The 11,311-nt window shown below is 44.3% G+C and overlaps 1 protein-coding gene across 3 annotated transcripts in view; it reads right to left on the bottom strand.

Annotated features, from left to right (window-relative positions):
• Positions 1-873: 873 nt before the first annotated feature.
• The window catches only part of SOX2 (SRY-box transcription factor 2), a 296,062-nt gene continuing 285,624 nt past the window's right edge, over positions 874-11,311 (bottom strand). For all 3 annotated transcript variants that reach the window (XR_010175942.1, XR_010175940.1, XR_010175941.1), the window contains one exon: positions 874-2,362. The gene's annotated coding sequence lies outside the window, so the exon portion shown is untranslated. The remainder of the gene's footprint in view (positions 2,363-11,311) is intronic.

Raw genomic sequence — 11,311 nt, 5'->3', positions numbered from 1 at the left:
AAAAATCGGCAGCGAGCGATCAACTCTGAATGACCCCCAATATGAGATTTGCAGTCTACAGAAAGCTGCAGGGTCATTTTAGCTTTTCTGCACCAGCAATCCAATAGCTTCTGAGAGCAGACTAATGAAACTAACTTTCATTTTTATTTTTTTGCAGCATACTCAGGGCACCAAAATACTGTACGTTAATAAACAACTGTCCTTAAAAGCCACCTCATACCTCTTATGTATGCCTAATCATATATACTGTTACCAAATCTGAAGGAAACGAGAGTTCAAAGCATTTGTCCTGGGAAAAGTGAACAAACATGTATTTTACAGCCACATAAGGTTTACACATTTGTACTAACGTTCACACTTTTTGTGGATATAAGTTGGATTGTGTAATGTTTGCAGTATAACAGCCTAAGCCCAACCTGTTTTCTTGTATCAGCTGTAAATCTGAAGGTCAGTTAAGATAAATAAAATAAGATTTAGTTGAAAAGATCTAGATTGTTTTAGCCATGAAGCATTTAGAGTCTCCATGAAGAAGATGTAGAGAAAGTTTGTGTAAACGCAGCTGACAATGAAAAGGCCACTTGACAGGCAGAGATGTTATGGTATTAGCAGCTTTACAGTGCACAGCATTTTTGTTCTAGTCGTAAGGGAAGCCTTGTTCAGCCTATTTTGGGGCCTCATGACATGCTGCCAGCACTACTGAAATTAGCATTGGTCCTTTGTTTTCCTGCATGTGCGCATCATACACTGCTGATCTGATAAACCCTTTTCTCCAAACACCAGCATTTTTTAAACAAAACTAGCATAGGACTGATGAGTAATGTCAATGTGCCCCTTACACCCCCCCCCCCAAAAAAAAAAAAAAAAAAACCTTCACAACCATGGTTACAAAATCACAGATTTAGAAGGGTAAGGAAAAGATCATCACAGATGGCACATTGTTTCAGAAAAACAATTTGCTAGAATGGCAAGTACATGGAATGGAAATAATACACACAACAATCATTTATCACCAGTATAACAAAAGTATGCTGTACTGTCCGTGGGTCTGTAAACCTTCATGAAAGGCCCTGTTAAGAACAGTTAAAGGAAAGTTATACTTTAAGCATTGGGACAGCCTGAGCTAAGTAGGGGAACCTCCTATGTTTTGCTAACATTAGGATCCCCCAGTTCCAAGTCTCTCAGTACTAAGGGCCTTATTCAGGTTTATTAGCAAAACAAAAATGTTAGCAATTGGGCAAAACTATGTTGCACTGGTACAGAGTTGGTATGAAGCTTGGTCTTGCTGGAGGGTCGGGAGCAGCCTGACGCCCGAGGTTGCTATGTGCCCATGGTGCTGGGAAAGCCAGGGATGCCTGAAAATGCACTGGTGGTGTGACACACCATGCACTAGTATGGCACTTTTGCACTGAGCACCTCATCCTTCCTGTCTGCACTCACTTTCCTTTGCCCTGGCCTTTTGGCTAGGGCAAGGATAATTTTTTATTTTCTCCTGGCCTTTGGGCTGGGGCCTATTTATTTATTTATTCACGTGTTTTGCACTTTTTTTGCACTACACTGCACTTTTTTGTGTTTTTCGTGTGTTTGTCACGTTTTGGTGGGGTTTAGGTGAGACCCTTATGGGCCACCCTCTCCCCTAGTTGTTGAGGTCCTCTCCTTTTGGGGAGGGCTGGAGACTGTTTCGTTCCACAGGAGGAAACTTCGGCCAACCCTGAGGATACTTGAGGGTCCCTCTGTGCTTTGGCAAGTAGGGACCCACAGACCCTTTTTCCCCTCAGTAGGCCTTTTGGATCTGAGGGGTTGGGAGTAATGGGGCCCTTCTCCTTTTGGAGAGGATACAAGGTCCTACTCCCCCAGCACATTTTGCACAAGACACTGGGTGATGAAGCCACGCACCTCGGGCTTCAAGTAAAAAGAAAAAAAATTCTCTAGCTGACTATGTGTGTCTGTGTACGCAGCCGCTTTCACCGCCTTGCCTGTAACACTTGCATAACACACTCATAAATCAGGGCAATTATTGTGTTCCTTAACAGCCACCTCCCAGTCACCGCCCAGAAACACCCTGCACTTTTCCTCAGCATTTCTTATACAGAGCATATCGATTTCAACTGTGCCTTTGTGAGGACACACTGTGGGACTCGTGTGCTGTAGGAATTTTTGTGAATTTTAGTGCATGTGCAGTTGCCCTCTATGTCATTAAACTTTTAGTTTTCCACTCTTGAATTGAAGTTAGATCCATTGGGTTAAATACTGTCCACTTGGAAAAATGTGGGTGGAAAATCTTCAGGACATATGCTCATTTCATTGTCCATATCACTTGACATGTGGACCATTCCGTGTGTAGTCACAAGAGAAGAGTCTGCATCTGCAAAATATAGAACAAGGAAAAGAGTAAGTCATATTGTAATGTGGGTAGTAACATAGGCTGTTAAATTAATGGTGGGTGTGGCAGGGGCTAGTCATGTTGTGTCATGGTGGGGTCTATTTAATTTAATGTTGGAGAATATTTCAGGGAGAGAGACCTAATTACTACATGTGGATGATATTGATTTATTGTCGATCTGATGGAGGAAGGGGGGGGGCTAGAGTCATTACTAAGGTTTTAATATTTAATGTACCTATCCTTTCTCCAAGTGGGACCCCAACATTCCAGCATCAAAAAAAGCATCAACTGAGTTTATGGCATGAGCAGGCAGGGATAGCTACAACAACGGGTCCTGGTTCTGGTAGGTGACTGACCTGCTCACTTTGTACCTACTGTAAGGAAAATTGGGAGGTCTGTCCTGCTTTATACTGCTCTGCTTGTGGAGGGGTAGCTGCATGCACCTAACACTAGTGCACACAATATTGTCTGTGTTTATGAGGGATAGCTAGGGGTTGGTCAGTGGTCTAGCACTCTCTAAAATAACAGCCACATTCCTTGCACGCTTTTTATGGCCATTCTGGTGGTCAATCATGGAAAGCCCCCTCTAGAAATCCTGTGTTTGCCTTAGCAATGGGCCTGATGCTGAGTGAGCAGCACACCAGATGGTAGTGTATGAATATGTGAATTTACCCTGCGTATGCCCAGAACAGTGGGCACATGCATAGGCATCTCTTTAGATGCGCCACTTGTACATGTCTGCATTTGGTTTAGTAAGGAAGTAAGTTTATATCAGGAAAAAGATGCATTTACACATGAGTATGCTGTATCCTTTATGGGTAGTCAGGTGCAAATAGCATGATAATGATCAGTGCAGTAATAGGGCTTCCGAACACCTCATGGCATGTGACTGACTTCATGATGTCACACAGAGAGGGCGGGGCTGGCAGCTTTGGGAAGTGCAGCTCTACCCGGAGCATCCTGAGTAAGACGGGAGCATGTCATACCATGGACTTCACAGCAAAGCTGATTCAGTGGTCAGCAGTCCTCTAATGTCAGTAACAGCTGATTTCTGTACAGCACAATCAGTCTGTAACCGACACACACAGTGTAACCGACCCACAATACTAGACTTGAACTTAATGTATTGCATTTAATAACATTCTTTCCCTTATCTTTAGATCATTTATTTTATTGAAAAAAAAATATTTGCTCTTTAACTGACAATGAGGGTTATGTACTAATACTACTGATAGGTGATCATTTGTATTAAAGTAATAACAACCAATCAGCAACTGACTTTTATCCATCTAACGCACGCCTTGACAATGAAAGATTTAGTACATATTTACACCTTTCAGTAATGTCAGTAAATGACCCTTAATATCCCTGTTTTTTTATCAATGACCAAGCAGCCATCTATATTATCTATTACTAGTATGGCACAAATATATAACATATTATAGTAATTCTGTATATGTTTGATCTGCGTGAAATACATTTTGAAAAATGAAAAGATCTTCAAAAAATTTGTTTTGTTTACTGTAAAACAGAAATACATTTCAGTAGGAAAAATGTATACTTTTTACTGTTGTCATCCAGGAGATATCAGAGGAGGAGGTCCAGGGTGCCGGTGTGAGGGGTGTGGCTACACAACCCGCCCTATTTAAGGGGTTTATTTATAAAGCAGTGAAAAGAGTGGAGAAGGGAGCCAGTGGAGACATTGCCCATGACAGATAATCAGCTTTGAAGTATCATTTATTATTACAGTATATAGCAGCTGATTGGTTGCTATATGCAATTTATCTACTCCTGGGGTATATTTACTAAAGTTTGATTTCAATAAATTGTTATCAATTGTAAATCAATGTTGTGTTTAAGGGGCTGTAGCACACATTTACTAACAGACAATTTGCTGTTATTAAAAGTTAGTAAATGTGTGTGTTTTGGACTCCGAAATACAACATCAATGTTTATAAATGTAAAATCAATTGAAACAGACCTTAAGTATATATACCCCTTATATGTCTATTTTGCGTATATAACCCTTATTCTATGTTAAACCAGTAGGGACCAGTCGTAAACGGGTTCAGCATGAATAACCACTAGACAGGATGCTGGCAGTCACAATACCGACACTGGCTTCTTAATCTGTGAAATCCCGACACGGGCGAGGTATGTTCCCCCCTCTCCGCTACCCCCTAACCCTAACCCTCGCTTCCCGCAGGCTATGCCTAACCTCCCGCATTAGTGCCTAACCTTATCCTCCCTTCCCTGCAGCCTAAACCTAACCTCCCTCCCATGCAGCCTAAACCTAACCCCTCCGGGTGACACCTAAACCTAACCTCCTCTGCCTTAATCTGCCAAATATACTTACAGTTGGATTGCCAGCTATTGGCACTCCGGTGTCAGTCTCCTGACCCTGTCGGGATTCCGGCGTCGGCATTCTGACGGGTGTCGGTATTCCGTCTGCCGGGATCCCAACATTCCGGCATCTTAACTACATCCCGTCGTAAACATAGGACTGATGTTGATCGGCCGATGAATACAGCAGAACATTGCATACAGATTAAGTGCAATGTTCACTCAGACATAATTGTTAAACGTAGGATAGAAGTTTTATTTTCAGGACAGATTCCATGAAAAACAAAATCCAAGAAAGTTTGTCTTTAAACAGGTGTGTGCTTGAAACCTTCCAATATGATTGTGCAGATCAAAAATAAAAATAGAATTACAGGTTGAGTCTCCCTTATCCAAAATGCTTGGGACCAGAGGTATTTTGGATATCGGATTTTTCCGTATTTTGGAATAATTGCATACCATAATGAGATATCATGGTGATGGGACCTAAATCTAAGCACAGAATACATTTATGTTACATATACACCTTATACACACAGCCTGAAGGTAATTTTAGCCAATATTTTTTATAACTTTGTGCATTAAACAAAGTGGTATACATTCACACAATTCATTTATGTTTCATATACACCTTATACACACAGCCTGAAGGTCATTTAATACAATATTTTTAATAACTTTGTGTATTAAACAAAGTTTGTGTACATTGAGCCATCAGAAAACAAAGGTTTCACTATCTTAATCTCACTCAAAAAAGTCCGTATTTCGGAATATTCCGTATTTCGGAATATTTGGATATGGGATACTCAACCTGTACTCCAGTATTATATCTAACTTTTAAAATTAGGAGCTATACATGTCATAAGCAATACATTATATTACATTTGCTATTTACAGCAATCCAAAACCCATTTGGAATCCTTCAAATGAATGCATTTGTTAACCTTTTGCTTGGAGGGGGTGTTTGGTTATATACAATGTTTCTCACGCAAACCCAAAGAAGAGTTTGTTACATTAGTCACACAACTAAACTTTTCAATTGAACTTTGGATCTGTATGCGGAAGAGTAAGTCAAGTTCAAGTAATGGGAAGGGACAGAGCCACCCAGGAGCCCAGTGATTCACTTGCTGACAAGCTAAGAGTACTTTGTTACACACACGTTTCAGCATTAATTATGTCCCCACAATGCATCTTCAATTATATCATAATATTAGTGGTTCAGCAGCAGATTTGTAAAACTCCTTTTGTGCAGAATGCAGAACAGGTTTATTATACATTATCTGCATTTTTGCACATTTTTAACCTAGACTGTACTAGAGTACTAGTTCAGATGACTTTTCTCGAGTGACCCATCTGATGAAGTTTAAAAAAAGTTTTGCTTTAGAAGACAGTTATATTAGTGTTTCATCATTATTCTTTTATATGCAGCCAGTGCTGGAAATAAAACTTCTTCCAAATTCATAATGGACAATGCAATGCTATGGGATGCACAGCCATCTCGTTATACCTACATCCTTGTTTTCCCAAACGGTTGGTGCTATCCTTAATAACCCTCAGCGGAAAGCTGTCATGCCTGTGTAAACCCTTTCCTAGGTTGGATGCTATTCCTCTGTTAGACAAGGCCAAAAGGTCACAATCGATTTTAGAGGCCACCTGGTGGGTGTAGGCCATGAACTGACTCAAAAAAATTATATCAGAGCTGGATTAGCTGACCTTGCAGGGCGAGACCCAGACTTAGACTAACTACAGACTGTGGCCTGACGAGCCTAGCTCAGGGAGAGGCCAGGGTGGGTGACCCGGTGAGCTGACCTCTTCAAACATCAGGGGGATTTTTCTGGCAGTTACCACAGTGATTGGGCAGCCCAAGCCTCTCTTACTTACTAAGTAAGGGAAAATGCTAAATCCTACCTTGCAGAAATGTCTGTTTAAAAAAAAATGATGCTGTAGTGATCCTTTCTTTACTTACAACACGGGCCATTATTTCGGACATCCACTGAACAGATTAGATGTATATGATACACTAAAAATTGTGACAACATTTAATATGTCAGATTTGACAACTTAATGCAACTAAAGAGATTAAAAAAGTTTTCCTTAACTTCCTTCACCCGTCATTTAGGAAAGATTTTGATTCTGAAAATAAGTTCAGAAGAGCAGGGAGAACCTTTTAACGTGATGTAAATCAACTGTTGCTATTTGTATTATTATTGTTAAAGTAATATAGGTGCTCAGAAAATGCAGCAGCACATATAGGAATTATAACATCATACATTAGCAATTTTAATTTATTGTACACTACATTGTTATAATTATGGCCCTCATTCCGAGTTGATCGGTCGCAAGGCGAATTTAGCAGAGTTACACACGCTAAGCCGCCGCCTACTGGGAGTGAATCTTAGCTTCTTAAAATTGCGACCGATGTATTCGCAATAATGCGATTACTAACTACTTAGCAGTTTCAGAGTAGCTTCAGACTTACTCTGCCTGTGCGATCAGTTCAGTGCTTGTCGTTCCTGGTTGACGTCACAAACACACCCAGCGTTCGGCCAGGCACTCCCACCGTTTCCCCGGCCACTCCTGCGTTTTTTCCGGAAACGGTAGCGTTTTCAGCCACACGCCCCTGAAACGCCGTGTTTCCGCCCAGTAACACCCATTTCCTGTCAATCACATTACGATCGCCGGAGCGAAGAAAAAGCCGTGAGTAAAATTACTTTCTTCATAGTAAAGTTACTTGGCGCAGTCGCAGTGCGAACATTGCGCATGCGTACTAAGCGGATTTTCACTGCGATGCGATGAAAAATACCGAGCGAACAACTCGGAATGAGGGCCTATGTAATATGCCAAAGATGATTATAACTTACAAGTGTCATCTTTAGAACTCAGCAAAATCTGTTAAGAGATATATAAAAGTATTTTGAAAGCAGGTGTTTCCTCACTGCATAAATTAAGCATCTATCTAACGTTATTACGCACAGCATTCACAGATTGTGGTATAACATTTGGGGGAGATGTAAGCATGTGCCTAGGGCTGGAACTTGTTTTTGGGCAACACTTGGATGCTTGTGTAACTGCAAATTATTTTCACTGTACTGTACCATATGTTATCTTAAATGGAGCTTAAATGCGTAGGACATGCACATACTGCCTCTTTAAGCTGCCCTACTTAGTAAATATGTATACATAATCAAAAATAAAAAAAAGTCACAGTGGCTCGATAGGGTCAACAGATCGACATGGAAATGGTTGACACATAAAAAAGTCGACATGGATTTTTAATGTTTTATTTTGCTGTCAAAATCTTCCAGCACGTGGACTCCCAATTAGTGCACCGCCGACATCCGTTTTGGTGATTTTGGATGCATTTTTCTTCTAGTACATTCTGCCCATTAGGTGAATGTACCCTGGCTTATTACTATAACCCCCTCCCACAAACAACACTTACATTTTCCCATAAACAGTAATATACACTTAGATTCTCCCCACTCACAAATTACAATTAAATGCACCTACATTCTTCTTCCCCACCCACAAATGTCATTATACACTTACATCCCTTTTACCCATCAACAAGCAGAGTCGTAACTAGACATTTTGTTGTGGTCTGGGCTAGAAAGAGTATTGGTGCCCACCCCTTCCCATATTTAAATAGGGACAGTGTGCGCAGAAGATGTGCACCAACAAATTAGGGGTGTGGCTTCATGGGGAAGGGGCGTGGCCACAGATTAGTACCAAATCACATTACACTGCACAATAGTGTCCGTTATTCATATTATACCACACAGTAGTGTCCGTTATTCACATACACAGTAGTACCGCTTATACACGTTATGCCAGGTAGGACACATTACACAAATTATGCAAGCTAGAGCCCCTTAAACACATTATGCAAGGTAGAGCCCCTAATAAACATTATGAAAGGTAGATCCCATTAAACAGGTTATGCAAGGTAGAGCCCCTAATACACATTACGCCAGGTAGAGCGCCTTAAACACATTACGCCTTGTAGCGCCCCTTACCTACATTATACCAGGTAGAGCCCCTAAGACTATATAATATTATAATTGTGCTCTGGGTGGCATATTAATCTCCTTTGCTTGCACGGGATCTGGTCAGCATACTGGCATTTGGGATGCTGCCAGTCAGAGTGCTGATGCCTGGAACCTGACATGTGCCACAATCCAGACTGCCAGCATCCCGAACATAAGTATGCCAGATCTACTAGGGTTGTGCCGTGGAGGGGGGGGGGGGGGGGGTTAAGTTTAGGCTGCAGGGGGAGGGTTATGATTAGGCTGAGGAAGGACGTAGGCTAGGGTTTGGCTGGAGATGGGGGGAGGGGGGAGGGTTAGGCAACACCAGAGAGGGTTAGGGTTAGGCTGAGGGGAGTGGGAGGGTTAGGTTTAGGCTGTGTGTTGGGGGGTACCACCCCTGGTTTAGGTACCACCAGGGGAGGATTAGGGTTAGGTTGCAGGGGGGAGGTTTAGGGTTAGGCTAACCCTCCTGTGGGAACAGGAGTGTTGGCATACTTACCTTCTAGGTGTCAGGATCCTGCAAGTAATGATGCCGCTGTCAGTATTCTGTCCACTGTCATTCCACCTACGTGCATGCAGGGGTGGTTTCCGAGTACCTAGAAACCCCCCCGGACGCCTATTTATCGCAGAGCTGACTGATATATACAGTCTGGAGCTCCGGTAGTGTTATGGCCCATCTGCTGCAGCTGCCTGCTTACATACACAGTGACAGTGGAAGTATGGCAGCTGGCTGCATGTAGAGGGCGCTGTAACGGGAGCGCGCAGCTCCTCTCAGGAAGCTGAGTTCTTAACGTGGGGATTTGAGGTGAGGAGCATGCAGTTACGTTACTCCCAGAGGCAATGGAAGGATTTGCCTCTGGGCGCCAGCTGTCAAGAGGGCATAGCGCAAAACAGGACCTGTGGGAAGGGCCAGTGCATGCTGGGACCAGTGCCGGATTACTGACATAGCAATACAGGTAACCACCCCAATAGCCTGTCTGCATGCAGTTCAGGACCGTTTTTTGTAAAGCTTTCTTTATTTCTCACAGTGACTCGTGCGGGAAGGGAGAAGGTAAATCAGGTGAAATCCTGGAGCCCTCTGCTACGATTTAATCTGAGGCAGCAGCAGGGGAATCCCTGCAAATGCGTCTCTCACTCACTGCAGTGCTGAGTCTCTCCCATTATCTCAGCACAAGGATCAGACGAGCATGTGCTCAGCTCTGATTGGAAGAGCTCAGCACATGTTGATTAGAAGAGACCCTGATTTGTGGAGACTGACACCTGCTTCCCTGACCCCTGGACCATTTAGGATCTCTCAGCATGGTTCCCATCTGTAAGTAATCAGGCTGCCTCCTCGGTCCCCACGGTTATTGCTCATGTTCCCATAGCTCCTGCATATATCTGCCACCCTCTGTTCACTGCTTCTGTCTCACTCCATCTTCTGCTTGTTTCCCTCTATATTCTATGCCCACCATCTGTGTCCCCTTTCTCTCTGCCCAGAATCTGCCCCCCATCTCTGACCACCATCTGTTCCCCCATCTCTGGCCACCATTCAGTCCCCCTATCTCTCTGCCCACCAGCTGCCTCCCCCTCTCTCTGCCCAGCATCTGTCCCCCTTCTCTGCCTACCATCTGCCACCCCTTGACTCTGCCCACCATCAGTCCCCCCATCTCTCTGCCCACCAGCTGCCTCCCGCTCTCTCTGCCCACCAGCTGCCTCCCACTCTCTCTTCCAACCAGCTGCCTCCCCCTCTCTGTCCAGCTTCTATCTCCCCCCTCTCTCTGCCCACCATCTGTCCCCTTTCTCTCTGCCCACCATCTGTCCCCTTTCTCTCTGCCCACCAACTGCCTCCCCCTCCATCTGCCCAGCATCTGTCTGCCCCCTCTCTGCCCACCAGCTACCTCCCCCTCTCTCTACCCACCAGCTGCCTTCCCTTCTCTCTGCCCAGCATCTGTCTCCCCCCTCTCTCTGCCCACCTTCTGTCTCCATGTCTCTCTGTCAGGCATCTGTCCCCTTCTCTGCACACCATCTGCCTCCCCCTCTCTCTCCCCATCTGTCTCCTCACTCTCTCTGCCCACCATCTGCCCCCCTCTCTCTGTCCAGCATCTGTCCCCCTTCTCTGCCCATCATCTGCCACCTCTTGACTCTGCCCACCATCTGTCTCCCCACTCTCTCTGCCCACCATCTGTCTCCCCATCTCTCTGCCCAACAGCTGCTTCCCCCTCTCTCTGCCCACCAGCTGCCTCCCCCTCTCTCTGGCCAGCATCTGTCTTCTCCCTCTCTCTGCCCAGCATCTGTCTCCCCCCTCTTTGCCCACCATCTGCCTCCCCCTCTCTCTGCCCAGCATCTGTCTCCCCCCTCTCTCTGCCCAGCATCTGCCCCCCCCCCCTGCACCCTTTCTGCCCAGCAACTGGCTGTGCCAATTATTAGGAAACCCCCCTTTCAAAATCCTGCGTTTGCCACTGTCCCAAGTGCCGGGGATTCCAATACCATCTTGCTTGCACAACAGTAATATTGGAAACAAAGGGGGTCATTCCAAGTTGATTAAATTTAGCACAGCTACGATCAGGCACTCGCCCCGCAT

This window comes from Pseudophryne corroboree, chromosome 4, assembly GCF_028390025.1.
Source record: "Pseudophryne corroboree isolate aPseCor3 chromosome 4, aPseCor3.hap2, whole genome shotgun sequence".
NCBI lineage: Eukaryota > Metazoa > Chordata > Amphibia > Anura > Myobatrachidae > Pseudophryne > Pseudophryne corroboree.
The sequence above is the reverse complement of the archived record's forward strand: the minus strand, read 5'-3'. Positions and strand labels throughout refer to the sequence as shown.